This window comes from Diceros bicornis, chromosome 14, assembly GCF_020826845.1.
Source record: "Diceros bicornis minor isolate mBicDic1 chromosome 14, mDicBic1.mat.cur, whole genome shotgun sequence".
In the NCBI taxonomy this organism is placed as follows: Eukaryota; Metazoa; Chordata; class Mammalia; order Perissodactyla; family Rhinocerotidae; genus Diceros; species Diceros bicornis.
Genome location: NC_080753.1, coordinates 38,125,476 through 38,143,212, shown reverse-complemented (window position 1 = coordinate 38,143,212; position 17,737 = coordinate 38,125,476). Strand labels below are relative to the sequence as shown.

The 17,737-nt window shown below is 39.7% G+C and overlaps 4 non-coding genes across 4 annotated transcripts; 1 reads left to right on the top strand and 3 right to left on the bottom strand.

Moving 5' to 3' along the window:
• Positions 1-932: 932 nt before the first annotated feature.
• TRNAF-GAA (transfer RNA phenylalanine (anticodon GAA)) lies at positions 933-1,005 on the bottom strand. The gene has a single exon. It is a non-coding gene; the product is annotated as a tRNA-Phe (tRNA).
• Positions 1,006-8,424: 7,419 nt separating this feature from the next.
• On the bottom strand, positions 8,425-8,531 carry LOC131414281 (U6 spliceosomal RNA). Its single transcript, XR_009222172.1, has one exon. It is a non-coding gene; the product is annotated as a U6 spliceosomal RNA (small nuclear RNA).
• Positions 8,532-9,087: 556 nt separating this feature from the next.
• TRNAF-GAA (transfer RNA phenylalanine (anticodon GAA)) lies at positions 9,088-9,160 on the bottom strand. Its single transcript has one exon. It is a non-coding gene; the product is annotated as a tRNA-Phe (tRNA).
• An 8,073-nt stretch (positions 9,161-17,233) lies between these two features.
• TRNAA-AGC (transfer RNA alanine (anticodon AGC)) lies at positions 17,234-17,305 on the top strand. Its single transcript has one exon. It is a non-coding gene; the product is annotated as a tRNA-Ala (tRNA).
• The last annotated feature ends 432 nt before the right edge of the window (positions 17,306-17,737 follow it).

The window sequence follows — 17,737 nt, the reverse complement described above, 5'->3', positions numbered from 1 at the left end:
GAGAATGCTAGAGATTTACAAACTAGGACAAGATCTACCAAATGAATTAGGGAATATATGCGCAGCAACCAGGTCTGTGGATTTGGTTAGCTCACTTGTTAACTTGCACCTTTTAATCCAGGGAAACAAAGTTCGAATCCCTAGAATCCCTAGGGGTTCAGGCTCCCTACGTTCACATTTATTCTCCAGTTATTTCTGACTCGTAGAAGGCTACGGAAATTTTGCCTGCTCTTAAAGTTCTGAGTTTTCGCAATGGGATCCTCTACCCTAGAGTTGGTAAATTATTGCTTTAGAGCTAAGAATGTTTTTTTTTATATTAAAAAAATGAACGTGCCATGAATTTGCGTATCATCCTTGCAGCATGGACCCGGCTAATAACTATATCGTTCCCATTCTAGTGTATGTGCTGCCAAAACGAGCACCGTTTTTTATTTTAAAAGGTTGAAAAAACAAAACGAAGAATAGTGTTTCGTAACACACGAAATTTGTATAAAATTTGAATTTCACTGGCCGTATGTAAAGTGCTTTTCGAACACAGTCACTTCATTACTGACACACGGACTGTGGCTGCTCTCGGGCTACAACGAGTGTAGCTGCGGCAGAGCCGACAGACGGCTGTCTTTGCCTTCCCGCTGCTGCTGGGCGCACCACAAATCGCAGACTCGGTGACGGTCCCACAGCTTTTTCATGTCGTGTGCGTCTCAGTATATTATTTTATTATTGTCTTTTTATTACCAGTGCTTACAGATCATGTGAAAACGGTAAAGAAAAGTGGGCTTCGATCGTCGACTCCTTTTTCATGGAATTCCGAGACAGTTTTCTGTTTATTACGCAATTACAATATGCTAGAATATCCTCAGAGTAAGAACACAGCACATTTCCTGACTCACAAGAAAGCAAATCCGCCTTGACGTTGACTAAAACGTTCAGTGTGCCGAAACCCGGGATTGAACCAGGGACCTTTAGATCTTCAGTCTAACGCTCTCCCAACTGAGCTATTTCGGCCCCCTGTCGGAAACACCTTCTTGCCGCTCTTTTTCAGTACTTGATTGTGTGCAACTTTCGCTTTCAGGTTTCACACTCTACGTGTGCCTGGCAGTCTTATTGTACAATATACTTGCCCACCCGGAAAGACTTGGAATCTATTGTCTTCCACCTACACCGCCTGGATCCAATTCCCGGCAGCGGGGGATGGATGGGTGGAGGAGGGAGACTGAAGAGAGCTGATAGTGAGGGAGTCAATGGAAAGCCTTTCTGCTCCTCTGCATCCTGTCCCTTGACCCAGACACAGCTCAAAAAATAAAGAAAACTAAAGGAAATATTTTCCGGGGTCCTTTATTTTTCTCTTCTTTTCATCCTTTCCTCTCTCTCAATCTCCAAAAATGCTGAGCACTGGAATCCAATGAGGGCTATAAATTTGCTAAAAGAGTACAATATACGTGAACATGACCAGACTAAATACTCATCACAACATTCTCAACTTACAGGAAAGGAACTGTCACAAAACTTAGAAAATTTAACATGGCATAACCCATCACAACATAATTTCTTCACAAAAATTTGGACTGATGCCAGTCCAAAGCAAGGTTCTTTCTTTCCATATGAAGATGAAAGTGGAGATGTGGTGGCAGGGACATTAAATTTCTTTTTTCAAGGATTCAAATTTCTCAAAAGCTCATCACAATCGGAGTAAATAAAAAAACAGAAAGAAAAAAAAGGAATAAGCACCATTACTTAGGATTAGTAAACTGTTAGCTGATGAGAAGTGACATAGGTCTTTGAGAGGATGTTGTCTCTGATAAAGAGGTGTGAACTTAGGGAGGAAGAGAATATTAAATCAGGTTTTAAAGTGTATAATGAAAGAGGGGGAAGGTGACAATGGGAGATGGCAGTGATGAGAAGGGAGAGCACCAGAGGTTTGTCTGTTCAGATCATTTCCATCATTTACTTAATGAGTAAGAAAGGATAGCACTTGCCCCAGAGAAGGAGAGAAATGGTCTCTAAGTGGCAAAGGACATCTCTTCCAAGACAACAAGTTTAACCTTGGGGAAAATCTTATCATTCATTAATACCGTAGGTTTGAATAACTTGATCCTTGACCAGATGATTAGATGAATCACTAAGTATTGGAGTCGGGTGAGGACAGTGGCCCCAAATCTCTTTGGAAAGCTGTGCTAAGTGATCCTGATGTCTGCTGTGCAGCTTGGTCAATTCCAAACTGCTTCTGCTGAGGGCTGTATGTAGAGAGTCCAAATGTCTTGGAGGGGGCTTGTCACGTGAAGGTGCAAACTCCTGAGTGTTGGGGTTGGCAGTTGCCCTTTAGTGTTATGTGGTAATCCACAAAACAATTTAGGTGACTTTGTGTGACCTCCCAAAATTCACACAAATGTTGGTGAGGTGGGAGAAATGATGGACCTCCAAAACTCTGAAGTAAAGAAATTACAGCCATCTCTCACTTTATGTTTTGCTGGCTCTTGGAAGTGGTAAGTTATTTGTAATGAACAAATAAACACGCAAAAAAATAAATCAAACCTTACGTCTCTTCTCCCATACCCAGGCTCCTCTTTCCTACATAAAAAACAGCCTTTTCTTACCCCCAAACCTCTTTGGCTCCTTGTAGACTGTTACAGTATTTTCTCCACATTTAGGCAAAATACAAAATGTGTTTTAATTTATATTCTGCATAGTATGTTTTAATACACACTTATTCATAAATATAATAATGATTTTTAAGATCAGAAATCTAAAATACATTAAGAAAAATGTGCAATTGTTTTTCTAAGTTTCCATCTTTTGGTAAATTCAGTTAAGCATTCCCTATCTGACTCTAAATGCATGGTACTTTGGGTTCTTTTTAGCCACTTGCAACATCTTACTTATTAAGTGAATGACTTAATGATTAGGTTACTAATTACTTATTAATTGTTAACTCATTGAATAATTAGTTAAATAAAATCTTTGGCACAGGTTCATTTTATATTTGTATGCAATCATGATTTTATCATTCTTGGAAAATTATCCTTTAACAATGATGTGATATAGAGATGTACTGACAACTGCATGCAGGAATAATTGAGTATCCATGTGTGGTCTTATATTCAAGGTGATTTTCCTTCACAGAGTGGTATCTGATTAACAGCACCCTAATATTTCCTGCTTCTTAGGGTTTGCTAAAAGTATTCTTTGGCCAATCTGTTACTATTTGCTAAAAGTGCTTGGAAAAAAACGGATATACAATAATAACAGCAATAAATGAACTTGAATGCAGTCATAATTTAAATACTTGTCACTAAATACTGGATCCCAAAAAAGGGCAAGTAACTGACCCAAGGGCTCACATCCGATATGAGCAGAGCCAAGATTTGAAGTCAAGCAGTTAGGTTTCTCAGTGAACACTTTACATATTTTCATTGGAGAAAAGATTCCCAAGGCAAAGATACTCCATCTTGAGGAAATTATCCTTTGGAATGCTTTTCTCTCTTTTGAAATTGTCATAATTCCCTAACAGGGAGAAATTATTCAGTTCTAGAGAACTTAGATGTCTTTTGTCAATCCTTCAGTAAACAATTTTGGAGAGTCTTTTAGAGGTTTTGGAGGCTTCTCATCTAGTCCAGTGCCTGAAACTCAACGGTGGTCCAATAAAAGTTTTTGAAAAGGTTTGGCATGTGGTTGGTGAGGTAGAGTGAGCAGGTGTCCTGTAATGATCACAGAACTGGGAATATGAATATATGTTCTGCTCACTTTGTGCTAATATTTAAAATTTTGCCAAACAGAGTAAAAGGTTTAAAGAAAAATCCAGTTCAGGGCCAGCCCCGTGGCTTAGCGGTTATGTGCGCACCCTCTGCTGCTGGCGGCCCGCGGCTCGATCCCGGGCGCCCACCGACGCACCGCTTCTCCGGCCATGCTGAGGCCGCCTCCCACATACGGCAACTAGAAGGATGTGCAGCTATGACCTACAAGTATCTGCTGGGGCTTTGGGGGGAAAAATAAATAAATAAAATTATAAAAGAAAAATCCAGTTCAATTTTAGAAAGCTTGCATAATTCAATTGCAAGACTTGCAAGGACTACATTTAAAAAGAAAGAAAAACTCACAAATGTATATAGATTCAAAAATTATTAATAAATTCACTTTTACCTTTCAAATACAGACTCTATTACAGAAACTCAAAAATGGATTATTATTAGGTGAATGGATTTTTACTGCTCTTCAATGGGTTAAAAGTGAAAAATCATATGATAATAAATGAGAATAGATTTTGGTAAAACATATAATTCAGTCTATATCTTTAACCTACAGACTACATTTTAGCAGCTCTTTATTCAACTGCACTTAACCAGCTCAGTTTGTTAACCATCCCATCCATTCTGTCAATTACACAGTTGGAGTGCCTAAGGCTATGTGGTTTCCTCTTAGCAGTGACTCCGCACAGACTCATGCTTTTGTTTCCACTAGTTGTATTGCATGCTGATAACCAGTCTATTTTTGTTCCCAAAGCTGATTATGTTCCATGGATTAATTTTTCAATTATACAACTCACTTAAATATTGCACAGCCTGATGTATGAAGAGGGAGGAGGAAGGTGCTTTGGAATAATTCCATAAAATTCACTCAGTTAAAAGGAAAAACATACTTTCAAATTTGGTATAAGTGAGAAGAAAAAGATAAGTTAGCCAGAAAACATAAAAATTGAGCGGATTCTACATTCAGAGATGAGTGTAGTTTCATGGTTTTATTCCTCTGTAAGTTAAAATTTAGTTGAAACTACAGAATATAAAATACAGGTTTTCTCGTGTAAGAAACACAGAACAACAACCCAAGGACTCAGACTTAAGGAAACTGGCAAAAGGACAAAGTAGAATAAAATATTTGAAGCAAGTGGTATCACTGCTTTGATTTACTACAGTAACTCACTCTTTTGAATAACCAGACTTGGGTTAGAAACAACAATAATGAGATAGTTAAAAAAAAGAGAATGATAAAATATTGAGCAGGAGAAAAAAGATTATTTGCACATAAAAAAAAGAAAATCAAAGAAAGAGCTCTGATTCCAAGTTTAGTGCTAGGTTCTTTGAAAAGTAATACCAGACCTGAAGGCTTGTTAATCGCCCCATAAAACTCTTTTTATCTTGGGTCTATTACTCAGATACCAGATTCTAAAATTGCCAGTAGGGTGTTACCATTCCTTCTGTTGGCATCTTCTCAATCAGGCCAAGGGATCATCAATAAAAAAGCTGCAAACTAGCTGATCTGTCTTAAAGTTTTGTGATAGAAAGATTAGTTACCCACAATTTAGTGTCCTGACACAAATGAATGAACTCAAAGCAGCCTGGGCCAGGCCCGTGGCTTAGCGGTTAAGTGCCGGCGTTCTGCTACTGGCGGCCCAGGGTCGCATCTCGGGTGGGCACCGACGCACCGCTTCTCCGGCCATGCTGAGGCTGTGTCCCACATACAGCAACTAGAAGGATGTGCAGCTATGACATACAACTATCTACTGGGGCTTTGGGGGAAAAATAAATAAATAAAATTAAAAAAAAAAAAGCAACCTGGAGTGGACCCACCTGCGCTGAATCAAAATTTCCCGCTGAGCCCACGCTCCAGCGCTGGTCACGAGATGGTTCTCCGTTCCTGCTCCACACTTCCATCTTTGAGTTTTATTCCAAAGAGCATCAGAACAAAACTTCAGAACTGCACCGACTCTTAAAAAACAAATATTTCAGTTTGAAGGAGGGAACATTTCAAGGGCACACAGGGCGGCGGAGTAAAGTTAGCGGTACAAATAAAACCATCAAATTCCTTTCCCTCCGAGAGTGCAACGATTCTCCAGGAGAGATTGGCACAGAAATTCGAAAGAACAAAATTAAATACCTAAACATCTGAGATGGGTTCACTTTTGTCTATGCAGTTGATAACAGCCGTTTTTCTCCACAGTCTTTCACCGCTGGTTTCTCCAATGTTTTCCGTGTGTACCTGGCAGGATTTCTTTAATACATTTAAATATGGTGACAAAAAGATTTGAGAGCACGGAATTCCGATTCTCCCCATTTCAGCCCTCTAGACAATTTGTTCAAGCATTGGATGCAAGAGGGTGTCTGTGGTTAGGAAGCTTCTGTATGTGAACTGCTACAGGATTATTTTTGACTAAACCTGACGACGGCCAAATCTGGGAGCAGATCCGGGCACTCTTAGTCTAAAGTGTCTCTCAATCGAGCTATTTCAGTCACACTAGAAAACTCTACACTCACTGACCCAAATCATTATTTTCACGTTGAGGTTTGGATTGCCTAGCCATCTTGTGAAAAGTGGCGTTGGTGTGCAGCGTCCATCCACGCAGAAGAACTGAGATCTACTGACTTCAACGTCTGGTGACTGCGCTGAATTGCCTTCAGTGGAGCCTGGAAGGTAAGAAGGGGCAGGAGGAAAATTAGTGGCAGGTGTTTTGCTCCTTGGCCTGCAATCTCTTTCCTGAAAAGGGCACAGCTGAGAAAATAGGAGTAGGAAATTCTCTGTGGTCCTCTTATTTTTTATCTTTCTGTTCTTTTTTCCTCCTTCTCCTCATTTATTTTGCGGATGAAATATTAGCAGGCTCCTTCATGTGGAGCTGGCACATTTGCTGCCCTGGGTGAACAGTACCTTTGTGTGTTGTCCCACTCAACCCAGCCTTCCTTGTTCTGACACAATCACCTCAGGCCATAGACTCCAAAGCCCTAGGAGTAGAAATCCTTGAAAACTGAAAGCGATGAATTAGATAACTGTTTTTCCTTGAGTGTGAGCAAGAAAAGATGAGTAAAGAAATACAAAAACAAAAGTAAGATAAAACATAAGAGAAAGGAAAAAAAGAGGAGAGGCTCAGACATGGTCAGGGAGCTGGGGCTGTGGAAGAGTGCAAGGGTGGAGACATGGAAGATTACACCTAGACTTCTATGCTCAGTAATCTCTCCACAACTCAACCACATCCACCCTGACGCTCAGCTAATGAGAAAAAGTTTGTGACTAATGATCTTCCTTTTCCGGGTGTCTTCAAGGACCTAAGAGTTGGCAGAACAGAGTTCCTCTGTTCAGCTCCTTTATTTCTGAAGCTCCTACCTTGAATCCAGTCTTGCAGCTACATCAGAGCAGAGGCAGTACAGGGTAGACAAAAAGATACTCTTCTCATGGTCTTCCCACAGTTGGCCAAGCTCTGAGGTGAGCTTGCCAAGAGATTGCCTGAGTGGCTGTTCCATCCACCAACAGAGAGAGGCCCATTATGGAACGTTCTCTTGTGTCTTCAAACTTTCTCCTTCAATGTTCTTCCCCTTTGCCTAGGAAGGCTGCAAGAGAGATAAAAATCACAATGCACAGGGATATGGAGAAGAATGTTATTGCACAAAGGGCATGATCTGCTCTTTTCAAGACAAAAGCCAATTGTCTAGAGGCAAGATGGTGGAAAAGAAAAAGCAGTTTGTTACAGCTTGCTAGCAAGGGGGAAGCTGGCCATCTAACGTCTCAAAGAACCATCCTAAGGGGACACAAAGTCATATAGCAGTTATATAGGCTGGTGGGTTATAGGGGAGGAGGTTAGGAATGCTGACCTTCTGGCGTTACAGACTGGGGGTGCCACACCAGATCTTTCAGTTTTCATTGATGATGGCTATCAGCATAGACTCTCTGTTCGGGGGTCATCACATTCCTAAGGAACTCAGAAGAACAAAGGTATCTTATCGAAGTTCAGAGGTACATGCACAAGCAGGGGCTGTAAAATCTACAGAGCAGTTAGATCTCCTAGTGGGTGCGTAGCCAGCTGGGTTAGTTAGTCAGAGGTCATTCAAAGTCACAATAGGGTTTTTTTCTACAATACGGCTTCCCTCATGTCAACCTTGTCGTGAGCCGGTATCAAGAACAGCGCGCTTCCTCTAGAATTTAACGCTATGTGGAAATTAACAAACGAGAAAGGGATGGATTCCCAATATTTACCATGAAATAAAACACCTTGAGTCTGCAAGCTCTGTGGTGAGGTTTTCTAGGCAACGCTACAGATCTGGTTCTGAATGCCTAAAGGAATGGAAGACAGAAAGAGAGGAGACAGGACAGGAGAGAGAGCGCTAGTGATTATAGCATCAGTTTCAAATGGAATTTTCTCTGCAACGAAGAGAATGCTAGAGATTTACAAACTAGGACAAGATCTACCAAATGAGTTAGCGAGTATGTGCGCAGCAGCTAGGACTGTGGACTAGGGTAGCTCACTTGGTAAACTTGCAGGTTTAATCCAGGGAAACAAAGTTCAGGTTCCCTATGTTCGCGTTTATTCTCCAGTTATTTCTGACTCGTAGAAGGCTACCGATATCTTGCCTGCTCTTAAAGGTCTGAGTTTTTGCAATGGGATCCTCCGCCCTAGTGGTTGGTAAATTATTGCCTTAGAGCTAAGAATAGTTTTTTTGCATTAAAAAAAATAAGGAACATGTCCTGAATTTGCGTGTCACCCTTGCAGCAGGGTCCGTGCTAATCTTCGCCGTATGTCCCAGTTTTAGTATATGTGCTGTCTAAACAAGCACCGGTTTTTTATTTTAAACAGTTCAAAAAACAAAACAAAGAATAGTGTTTCGTGACGCATGAAATTTATATGAAATTCAAACGTCACTGTTCATATGTAAAGTTTTATTCGAACGCAGCTACTCCATTCCCATACACACGGACTGTGACTGCTCTCGGGCTACAACAGCGTGTAGTCGCCGCAGAGCCGACAGGCGGCTCTGTTTTCTCTTCCCGCTGCTGCAGGGCGCGCCGCAAATCGCAGCGACTCGGTGACAGTTCCACAACTTTTTCGGTGTCATGTGCATAACTCTACATTATTTGATTATTGTCTTTTTATTACCAGTGCTTACAGATCACGTCAAAACAGTAAAGTGTGTTTCGATCGTCAACTCATTTAGGGTGGAATTCCGGCGCAGCTTTGTGTTTATTGTACAATACGCTTTAGCTTTGCTAAAGGGATACAACATACGAGAATACCCTCAGAGAAACAACTCAGGACAATCTTCCCTGACCCACAAGAAAACAAATCCGCCTTGACGTTGACTAAAATGTGAACCTTGACTAAAATGTGAAGTGTGCCGAAACCCGGGATTGAACCAGGGACCTTTAGATCTTCAGTCTAACGCTCTCCCAACTGAGCTATTTCGGCCCCCTCCCGGAGACATTTTCTTCTCTTTCTTTTTCAGTACTTGATTGTGTGCCGCTTTCGTTTTTAGGTTTTACCTTCTTTAGGTGTGGCTGGCCGTCTAATTGTCCAATAGATTTGCCCACCCAGTAAGACTTGGAATCTACTGTCTTCCACTTGTGCCAGTTGGATCCAGTTCTTTGCAGCGGGGGATGGATGGGTGGAGGACGGAGACTTGGAGGAGAGCTGATAGTGAGGGAGTCAATGGAAAGCCTTTCTACTCCTCTGCAGCCTGTCAGTTGACCCAGACACAACTCAAAAAATAAAGAAAACTAAAGGAAATATTTCCTGGGGTTCCTTAACTTTCTCTTCTTTTCCATCTTTCCTCTCTCTTAATCTCCAAAAATGCTGAGAACTGGAATCCAATGAGGCTATAAATTTGCTAAAAGAGTACAATATACATGAACATGACCAGACTAAATATTCATCACAACATTCCCAACTTACAGGAAAGTAACTCACAAAATTAGAAAATTTACAATGGCATATCCCATCACAACAGAATTTCTTTACAAAAATTTTTAAGACATGAAAATGAGGATGGAAGCAGGTAAGTTTTGGATTGCCTCCTTTGTTAGCCGTGCAAGGAAACCCTTTATGGTGGTGGGGTAATTAGACAGTCTTTACTTGTAGTGCTACAAGAAATATGTCTAGAGAAAAGAAACTTGTTTAAGACTGTTAGTCTTTTGGTGAGAATAGTTAATAGGAGACTTGAGGACATTGGGACAAACATCAACAGTTAATTTTAAATATAAGGCAAATGATTTTGCATCATTTACTTTGACTCTTGATGAGTCTATAGATGTTACCAATATTATGCAGTTATTTATTGGAGGAGTCAATGCCAATTTGAAGTGACTGAAGAAATAACCTGCATGAATAGTCTACATGCAAAGACTACAGGTGAGAGTATTTTCTGAGAAGTTGAAAAAACAACCATTCATTACAACCTGAAGTGAAATCTGCTAAAGTATGTTACAACTGGTGGTGGTAAAATTATGAAAGGAACATAAAAAGCTTAGTTGAACAAGTTTTAAAACTTGTGACAAATGTAAGTTATGGTTATTTATTATATGATTCATCTGCAGATGCTTTGTGGGAGACATCTGAATGTATCATATGTTATTGAACAAGAAATGTCAACAATGAATTTAATTTGCTCTGGTGGAACCAAACATTGTCAGTTTTGCAAATTTTTATCAGAAATAGTAGCTGAAGGTCCTGACTTGTCCAACCACACAGCAGTTCAATAACTTAGCAGTGATAAATGGTGGTTTTTGAGCTCAGGGCTGAGATGAAAATTGCTTTGAATGGGAAGGAATGTCCTCAACTAGTATCATCACACACTGAATGTCTTTAGAATTTAGCTTTTGTTTCAGATTGGATAATGCCTTTTAACGAAGTTACCCCAAATTCCAAGGCAAAACAGCTCTCTATCACTGAGCTACACCCTCTCTTGCCTCAGGCTTGTTTCAGAAAATTTTTAATGACAACTATCTGTCCGCCTGTGTGTTTTGAGGACCTGAAACTGGTAGCACAAAGATCCCTTATATACAGTTATTTCTGAAACTCCTAGATTGCATTCTCATTCGCAGCTATATCAAGAGAAAGGCAACTCAGTGCTAAACAGAAAGGCACTGTTCCTAGAATCTATTCACGCTTGTCATCCTACCCCAAATCTGAACTATGGAAAACTTGAATAAAGGAGGGCAAAGAAGAGTCCTTTCCTAGCTCTGCCTGCTGAAAGAGCCTAGAATCAATGACACCCTAGTAACGATGAGGACAGCTAGTCTCATATTTTAGTTTCTCAATACAGATCCCCGACAGAAGGAACCAAAGTGGCTGGAAGAATTTGCTGTCACCAGAAGGGCTGGGACAGAGAAAGTAAAGATGAGACTAGAACATCTTTCTGTGCCAGAATGTAAGAAAGTGCTCGAAAGATGATAGTATGCTCAAGAGGATATAGGATCTACGAGACAAATCTTGGAAACATTGAGCATTAAAATGAAATAATGAAGAATAAAGGAATATACTCTAATGGTTAAAATAAGAATACTTGAGTTCATACTGATAAGAAAGAAAAAGGAAAAGATGAAGGAAAGAAGGAATGAAAGAAGGAAGGAAGGGAGGGAGGGAGTAAAGAAAGAAAGGAAGGAAGGAAAGACAGAGGAAGGAAAGAGAGAGAGAGAGGAAGGAAGGAAGAAAAGAAAGAAATCAAAAGAAAGGAAAGAGAAAGAAAGAAAGAAAGAAAGAAAGAAAGAAAGAAAGAAAGAAAGAAAGAAAGAAAGAAAGAAAGAAAGAAAGAAAGAAAGAAAGAAAAGAAAAGAAAAGAAAGAAAGGAAGGAAGGAAGGAGGGAGGGGGGGGAAGGAGGGGGGGAAGGAAAAGAAGGAGGAGAGAGAGAGAGAAAGAGAGAAAGAGAGAGAGAGAAAGAAAGAGAGGAAGGAAGAGAGGAAGGAAGAGAAAAAGAGAGAAAGAGAGAAAGAAAAAGAAAGAAAGAAAGAAAGAAGGAAAGAAAAAGAAAGAAAGAAAGAAGGATAGGAAGGAAGGAAGAAAAAGAAAGAAAGGAAAGAGGAAAGAAAGGAAAGAAGGAAGGAAGGAAGGACAGAAGGAAGGAAGGAAAGAAGGAGGGAAGGAAGTTTTCGTTCTGGTAGTATGCCAATTAATTGGAGTCATCATTTTCCACTGTCCTGTAATGATTGATTCAGGCAAAATTCACCAGTCAGTGCCAAAGCTATGGGTGTACATTTGATGAGGGATGCTATATTTATGTAGTCTCAAAGTGTGTCCCCACATATTTGTTATGAAAATGGTAACTTGGCCATGAAGAAACTCAGCAGACAAAACTTTGCCTCGAATGATCAAATTAACAGCACTATAAGGGGGATACTGACATAATGCACCTCTTGATGAGATAAACTGAGAACATAGCAACACTCCTGTGGCATTCTGACCAACAATGCATCGTCATCTGAATCTAATCAGGAAGAAACTAAAATTGAAACACATCATACAAATCAACTGTCACATACTGTTCAAAAAATGTCAATGTCATGAAAGACAAAGAAAGGTTGAGGAACTGTCCCAAATTAAAAGAGACTAAAGAGACAAGATAATTACATAAAATGTGTCCCTCTGGAGTGGTCTTGTATTTGGGGAAAAAAATACAATAAAGGATATTATTTGGACAATTAGCAAAATTTGAGTATGGATGGTATATTAGATAATAGTTTTGTATCAATGTTAAATTCTCTAAATTTGACAATTTTACTGTGCTTACATAAGGATGTCACATTAAAAAATACACTGAAAAATGTTGGGATAGAGGGATATGTTTGCTAACTACTCTCAAATTGTTCAGGAAAAAAAATAACCTGTGTGTGTATATAAAGACAGAGAGAGAACCAGCAAATGTGGCAAGATGTTTGCAATAGATGAACCTGGGTATGTAAGATAGTTATTGCATCTGTCTTTAAGTTTGAAATTATCTCAAAAAAAAGTTAAAAAAAAAAATCTTCCTTCTTAAAACTTCCTTCTTCATTGTGCCAAAAGGCTGCCAGAAGGACACAAAACATAATGCATAGTGATTCAAACAAGAGTACTGTGTGTGCTGCCTCGGGGAGTTTAGACCCTGATGGGGAAGTGAGAATGAATTTATAATATCTGACCCCAAATGCAGAGCAGGGAAGAACGCTTGGGATTGGCATAGAATTTTGATGGGTGCCATCTCTTTGACTCTTCCTTTAAGGATGTGGGAACCAAGAAAGTCCACTAAGTGAAGCATCCTGAAAGTGTTTGTCCCACATAAGACTTGGCTTGTTTTTCCTAAGCCTGTCATGGTTTGGAGAGTTTCTCACTGCTCTTTCCTTTGAAGGATAGACAAACCGAGCACATTAGAGGGCATGTGTGTAGTTGAGTTTTTGTTTTTTGGTGAAGTAGCCACCAGTCTTGATGGCTTCAAAGATAACGGCAGATAGCCACATTTTCTTGACTCCACTGTAGCTGTGTGGTGGGACCCATTTGAATGAGAAATTGGATCCGCTAGCAATTTTGAGCTTGGGTACCTAAGTTTTGGCTGGGAATGACTGTTTGTTAGCACATTGGGCTTGTAAGGCAAAGGAAAGGATGAAAAATATAGATTAGGCAGTAACTAAATATTTTTGAATTGAAGAGATTTTCATGATCAAATGTCTTTAATCCTAGACAGTTTGTTGAAAATTAAACTTTCTATTTGATGGTCCAAGGTTTGAGTCCCTTTTCAGACCCTAGTAGGGCTTTTCATTTCCCCTACTTAGTTCTAACAGATCCTAGTAAAACCCAGCTTTCTCCTGGAGAAGTTGTCTGTGCCTTTGCCCTCTCACTTGCAGTTCTTGGTTCAACAGGAATATGAAGAGCTGGAAACCATTGTAACATATATTGACCAACAACTGTCTATTCTGTTCTACTAGTCAATTTAGGGGAGGTTCCTTACAATATTACAAAAGAAACCACAAATTTAAGAGCAATGTAGAAAGTAACTAGGGAAGGAAAAGATATGGCCTGTGAACTGGAAAATGCCAGTAAGATTTTTATTTTACAATTCATTGATAAATTAGAAGTTTTAATAACTTGATCCTAGACAGGAGGATTGACTGAATTACTAGGTGTGAGTGAGGAGTTGGCCAGTGTCAAAGGGTCCCCAAGTTTTTCTCCAAGGGGGTAAAGGAAAGTTATGGTGTCTGTCACAGAACTTGGGGACTTCCAAACTTAGCTTTGATTTGAGAGCCCAGTGGCTAAAACAGATTAGTAAGACACTTGAATTAAAGTTCTAAAATCCTATGTATTTTGGCTAGAGTGAGACTTCATAAGTTCATTGTGAGTTCCTTCATAGAAAAATCTAGGCCATTTTGTGAACATCAATGTTGCCTAAAAATTTAGTGGGCTGGAAGAAGTAAGAAACCACAAAACTCTTGATATAAGGCAATAATAGCTGTCTCTCTTGATTTCTGTCATGGCCCCATTATTTGAACAGGCAGCAACTTCTTCCCCAGCACACACCAGGCACTGATCACCTGCTTCTCAGCCTTCCAGAATATGGTGGAGAAAAGCTGAGGAAACAAAAATGTGGTTCATGTTTTTAGTAGGATGATGTTTCCTTTAGCTGAAATTACCTGAAAATCCCATGTTCTTCATTATAGAGGATGAACATTGCTTTCCCCCCAAAACTAGAGGAATTAGGGATGGATTTTTCTACTTTTTTGCTCTATATCCTTTAATTTATTGGTTTCAAATTTTTTCCCAAATCCAGGAGCAAGTGTGCTTGGACTAAATCATGATCCTTTTTTAGGTGAGTGATAGATGATGAGGATCATTTATTGCCAGGTACAGGGAAGTTTGAGTTTTGAAGGCATTGAAACTAAGTGGGTTTCCCAAGGACAAGTTGAAATCTTGCTCACAGAAGCCTAAGTTGAGTTCTGACCATGGTCAATATGACACTGACTGTATAATGTAGCTGGAGCTAATAAGTGGATAATAGCAATAACAATGGATTACATTAAATCAGTGTATTACCTCCTTGATAAACAGACTCCCTAAGAGGTGAAGTAATTAATTGGCTACATAGTTCACAGTCAACATGGAGCAGGGCAAGTTTCAAAGCCAGGCTGATTTCCTTTACAGCACCTGCTCCAGATCTTTTCTTTAGAGATGGGAATCCTGAAGTCAAAGGACAGCTTGAGAAGAGTGACTTGGATTCATTTCTCTTTGATAGTATCATTATCACTCACAGGGAAAGAGGTGGTCCTACGTGATTTCTTAATGTTGAGCAATTCTCAATGTTCATCCATTCCTTCAGTCAAGAATTCTAGATGTCCACTAGGAACTTTGGAATCTTGTCATCTGGTTCAAGGCCTGGAATTCAGTAAAGTCTCATACAACGTTTGCTGAAGATTTGGAAAGAGGTTAGTGAGGGAAAGGCAGCGCTGTGTCCTCAGTCATTCTCAGGATTTGCAGTATGGGCGTGTCTCAGATTGGTTTTATTTTATTAAGGCTCTTGGAAAGCAGAGACAAAAATGCAAACTTTCCAACTCATATTGGAAGTTAGTGGAGGTTTTTCATCATTTTCCTTTCATACTCCTTGCTTGTGAATTAATCAACCAAAGACATTTGGAACAAGACCTAAGAATGCAGACAATGGGTAAAGAAACTGAATTTTCTCTCCTGGGACTAGAATATGAAGAGGCTGCCAGTGAAAAGGAAAGAGTGAAGTTAGCAGATGGAACTTCCTTTCCTCTTTCTAATTCAGTAGAAAAGATGTGTACTCATATAGGTATCTTAGAAACCATAATAGCTTTGAAAATCCTTAAACAGTCAATATGTGAACAAGAAATATTGAGAAGTGCCTGTGTAATGTACAGTACAGTAATCATATTGACAAAAAAAAAACCGGAGGAAGTCGTTGCTCTTTTATTAGATTGTACAGGTTCCAGGCCACTTGTGAAACATTCACATTTTTCTTTGCAGCGGATAATATCCGTTTTTACATGAAAACAGTTTGCTGCTTCTCTATAGGGCATTTGATGATAACTGACGATTGCAGAAAACATTATATTTACATATTTAAAAAGAAGAAAAATGGGATAAGTGAGGAAATAGAAAAATTGGATAGTAAGAAATATTTCAGCATATGTGGGTTATCTAATTCATTTAAAGCAGACTTTTATTTTTTCATGTATATTTTGGGCAGCACTCTAGTTCATTAAAAGCCTTTATTTTATCATCCAATATCCATCCACCCCATCACCTAGAAAGTGTTGGTACCTACTGCCATCTATCTTTGAATTTTTGAACCAAATTTTTGATGATAGTCAGTGTTAGGATTAAGGTAAAGGAAGGAAATCAGTAGAAAAATCAGTGAGAAAATACTCTGTTCCTCTTCTTTTCTGGTATCTCATTATAGTGATGTTAATTTGATCATTTGAGGTAAGGTTTTATCTGCTGGGTTTCTTCATGGCCAAGTTATCATTTTCATGAGAAATATGTGAAGACACACTTTGAGACTACATAAATATAGCATCCCTCATCAAACATTCACCCATAGCTTTGGCACTAACTGATGAATTTGCCTGAATCAATCATTACAGGACAGTGGAAAAGGATGACTCTATCATTCCTTCCACACTTATTAATTGGCATACTACCAAAAGGAAAACTTTCTCTTTCTTTCTTTTCTTTTCTTCTTCCTTTCCTTCCTTACTCTTTCTTTCTTTCTTTTTCTTCCTTGCTTCCTTCCTTCTTTCCTTCCTTCCTTCCTCCCTCCCTCCCTGCCTCCCTCCCTCTCTCTTTCTCTCTTTCTTTCTCTCCCTCTCTCGCTCTCTCTCTCCCTCCCTCCCTCTCTCTCTGCCTGCCTTTTCTTTTATTTCTTTCCTTCTTCTTTTTCTTTCTTTTCAGTATGAACTCAAGTATTCTTATTTTATCCAGTAGACTATATTCCTTTATTGTTCATTATTCATTTTAATGCTCAATGTTTCCAAGATTTGTCTCGTAGATCCTGTGTCCTTTTGAGCATACTTCACCTTTTGAGCACTTTCTTACATTCTGGCACAAAAAGATGTTCTAGGCTCGTCTTTACTTTCCCTGCCCCAGCCCTCCCGGTGACAGCAAATTCTTCCAGCCACTTTGGTTCCTTCTGTTGGGGATCTGTATTGAGAAACTAAAATATGAGACTAGCTGTCCTCATCGCTAGTAGGGTGTCATTGATTCTAGGCTCTTTCAGCTGGTAGAGCTAGGAAGGGGCTCTTCTTTGCCTTCCTCTATTCACGTTTTGTGTAGCTCTGACTTTGAGTTGGATTTCTAGCATGAATAGAGCCTAGGAACAGCACCTTTCTGTCTGGCATTAAGTTACCTTTCTCTTGATGTAGCTGGGAATGAGAATGCAATCTAGGAGTTTCAGAAATAACTGTATATAAGGGATCTTTGTGCTACCAGTTTCAGATCCTCAAAATGCACAGGTGGATAGATAGTTACAAATAAAAATTTCCTGAAAGTAGCCTTCAGGAACAGGGGGTGTAGCTCAGTGGTAGAGCATGTGCTTAGCATGCACGAGGCCCCAGGTTCAATCCCCGGCACCTCCACTTGGGGAGTTTCTCTTCATGCCTGGAAGACCACAAGTGTCCGGAGCTCTGTTAAGTGATCCCAGTTTCCTGCCTACAGCCTCAGCTCTCTTACGTGTTGACACTTCTGGCCACAATTCTCGATTCTCTTCTGCATTGACAGTGTTCTCTTAGCAAACTTGTTACTGATTTTGGAATACAAGGAGGTAATTCGTGCTTATTTACTCAAAGTTTTTTGTCAACATTTTTATTATCCCTCCACTCTCTAGCCACTCCAAGCAATCACTGCTGTGTTGGCTAAAGTCTTCAACTCCACAAAACTAAGTAGTGGGAAAAATTAGAGTTCTGAGAGCAGGAAAATTGCTTTGACTTGAAAGAGCATCTCCTAAGACACCTAGCCTTACCCCCACCTCATCTATCACACACTTCAAACTAGCTCAGGAATCATTTCAA